This window comes from Triticum dicoccoides, chromosome 2B (assembly GCF_002162155.2).
Source record: "Triticum dicoccoides isolate Atlit2015 ecotype Zavitan chromosome 2B, WEW_v2.0, whole genome shotgun sequence".
In the NCBI taxonomy this organism is placed as follows: Eukaryota; Viridiplantae; Streptophyta; class Magnoliopsida; order Poales; family Poaceae; genus Triticum; species Triticum dicoccoides.
Genome location: NC_041383.1, coordinates 78645428 through 78648893, shown reverse-complemented (window position 1 = coordinate 78648893; position 3466 = coordinate 78645428). Strand labels below are relative to the sequence as shown.

The window sequence follows — 3466 nt, the reverse complement described above, 5'->3', positions numbered from 1 at the left end:
CTTGGCCCCAATGAATCTTGACACAGTTTCCCAACTACATGCCTGGTGTAACATAAGGCTGGTCGTAGTGGGAGTATCATAGCTAGTATCATGCATGCCAAGTAGCCAATTTTGATGATGTGACATAGAATTAAATAAAGAAAGAGATGGTTGAGTATCATACAATGATACCGTATCATAATAAATACAATGCTACTATGTGTCATGCATGCCAATAAATAAAGTCATCTATGATACTAATACATGATACTATGCATTAGGGAGATAGTATCACACACTAGTATCATATGCATGATACTAACTTATGATACTACCCATTACAAGCAGCCTAATAAGAGATTGATATCCATCTTTTTAGTTTTTTTTTTGCATGTATAATATGTTCTCCTATTCACGTTCAGGTGAAAGACTTCATACTGCTCGACAATCTGCACTACGCATGCAGCCATGGCATAGACATCAAACTAGTAAGACATTCTTTACTCTTGCATCCGTTTCAAAATGTAATCTAAGATTAGAACATGTACATTGCATTTCATGGAGCTAACAAACTCTTACAATCTAGCAGAAGATTAGAACGATTTCCGGATTACAGATGACTAGGAAGCATGTTGTTATGGGCGAGCAGGAGTGAAGAGTGAGAAAGGTTAAGTCAACACAAATAAATTATGTGGTTATCATCTCGATTATTACAAACCATAACGACAAATAAATCTGACTAAATATTATTAGAAATAAGACAAAACAATTTCACACAAACAATTAGATCAAGTATTTGAACTTGCAACACTTTTCAAAATCAATGCTTGCTGCGTTTGTTTTGTGGGACCCTCTCACAAAGGAGAAGGATCCTTTAGAAATTATGGTATGCTGCACATTGTGGCGTGCACACGGTATTCTTTAGTAAAAGGTGAAAGAATAGTTCGCTTTGTGCTCACCACGCAGCTAAGTGCCTTCTACCGCTGGACCCTGGTGCTCTCTTATTCACCTCACTGGACACTGCACCGAATCACCATGACAAGTGGTGTGGGACTAAACGAGCGACTCCCTGGCAGCTCAATTCGTTCAATCACGCGGCAGCCTCGACAGCAAAACAGGCCCAATGGCGCCACCAACTTGTTTTTTGAGGCAAATGCCGCCACCAACTCACACTGAGAAGGAGTGAGGAGTGAGAAGGACAACATATGACTGGGGTTGGCCACGATTCAACCGGAAAGCTGACTGGGCGTGGAACAGCTTTGTTTAGGCCTTGGTACAAAAAGAGTGATTAGTGAAAGAAATTTGTTTGAAACATATTCTGAAATTCCATTATTTTTCATACGTGTGTATAGATGCTCACTACCCGCATGTACACTTTTGCAACACAAATATATTGATTTCTGGGCCACGCTAATAAAATGGACAAATATGATGATTTTTTATGGTATACTACCATAATTGGGAGTTGGACCTAGTGCTGACTTGCTGTTGTTCTAAGAAGAAGACCTTGCAAAGCTTGGCATTTTTTTTAGATTTATCGATCAAATCTGTCTACAAGTAGGGGATCAACCACCTTCTTTCAGTAAAGGCCCACCCATTATCCTTAATATTCGGATAAAAGGACTCTGAAGGAGGACTCTCTTTCCGTCTTGCGTAACTGACCACTACAAATTAAATCGAAAGTACTTATATGCTTAACACTTTTTGTAAGGGATTTGTCTACTCCTCCGTTCCAAAATATAAGATGTATTATAGTTTTTTTTCAAACCTGTGCATCTTTCTAGTAAAATATTAATATCTACAACACCAAATTTATATCATTTGATCCATCATGAAAAGTATTTTCATACTTTATTTATTAGGAAATGGAGATGTTGAAATTTTCTTCTATAATCTTGGTCAAACATACGACCGTTTGACTTGCACGAAAATTGATGCACCTTATATACAGAAGGAGTATTATTTTCAGTTCACACCATTACAACGATGAAGGGAGGAGCACCATTCATGGTTGCACTGGCTTTGACTCTCCTTACAACAGTCACATCAGCAAGCCCGACTGTGGCAGTGGAAATTACACGGTGGCCACCGAGAATGACACTAGTAGAAAAGGGGGCAAAGGTCCAGGCCGGGTCAGCCCATTAGCCCCGGTTCAGTCCAGAACCGGGACCCATAGGGGCATTGGACCCGGTTCGTGAGCCCCGGGGGCCAGCCGGGCCACGTGTGCCATTGGTCCTGGTTCGTCTGGACCTTTTGGTCCCGGTTGGTGGGACGAACCGGGACCAATGGGCCTCGCTCCTGGCCCACCACCATTGGTCCCGGTTGGTGGCTTGAACTGGGACCAAAGGCTGCCCTTTAGTCCCGGTTCATGCCACCAACCGGGACCAATGAGGTGCCTATATATACCCCCTCGCTTAAGAGCGGAGCACACTGCTCTGTTTTTTCTGGCCGCCGAGGGGAGAGGGCTTGGTGGTGCTCTAGCTCACCTCCTATGCACACAAGGTGTTCGATGGAATGCCCGAGCCACACTTCTTAAGCTTTCTCCTGTCCAAGCTCGACCTCCATGTCGGTGTTAAAACTGGCGGATCTCGGGTAGGGGGTCCTGATCTGTGCGTTTTAGGCTGATGGTAACAGGAAGCAAGGGACACAATGTTTACCCAGGTTCGGTCCCTCTCGATGGAGGTAAAACCCTACTTCCTGCTTGATTAATATTGAAGATATGAGTACAAGAGTAGATCTACCACGAGATCGTAGAGGCTAAACCCTAGAAGCTAGCCTATGATGGTATGATTGTAATTGTGATCGGACTTCTAAGGACCATCCTCTCCGGTTTATATAGACATCGGAGAGGGCTAGGGTTTACATGGAGTCGGTTACAAGGAAGGAAATATAATATCCGGATCGCCAAGCTTGTCTTCCACGCAAAGGAGAGTCCCATCCGGATGCGGGCCGAAGTCTTGAGTCTTGTATCTTCACGCTTCAATAGTTCGGACGATGTATATAGTCCGGCTGTCCGGATACCCCCTAATCCAGGACACCCTCAGTAGCCCCTGAACCAGGCTTCAATGATGATGAGTCCGACGCGCAGTCTTGTCTTCGGCATTGCAAGGTGGGTTCCTCCTTCCGAATACTCCAAGGTTATTATCGAACACGTAGACCGTGTGCGGATATGCAAAATGATCTTCACATACCACCGTAGAGAGAATGATACTTCAGCTGACAACTTTTTAGACGACGTGATATGTCATTACGGTCATGTCATTATACGAACCGTTTTCCATAACCAGCCACAGCGCATATTGCGAGGCGGTTTCCTTGACACGTCTTGTCAAAGCAGAGATCGTGTCCCCTTATCACGGGATTCTCATCAATACGGGTATGGGTAATGCAACCGCTAATCGCGGCGAGTGGGAGGTGAGCGGGTTCCACCAGGCAAGTGGGGAGGCGCAAAAAGCTTTTACCATCTCTTATAAAGAGATAAGGTCTC

The 3466-nt window shown here is 44.1% G+C and overlaps 1 non-coding gene across 1 annotated transcript; it reads right to left on the bottom strand.

Annotated features, from left to right (window-relative positions):
* Nucleotides 1-827: 827 nt before the first annotated feature.
* LOC119266162 lies at nt 828-947 on the bottom strand. Its single transcript, XR_005131894.1, has one exon. It is a non-coding gene; the product is annotated as a U5 spliceosomal RNA (small nuclear RNA).
* Between the last annotated feature and the right edge of the window lie 2519 nt (nt 948-3466).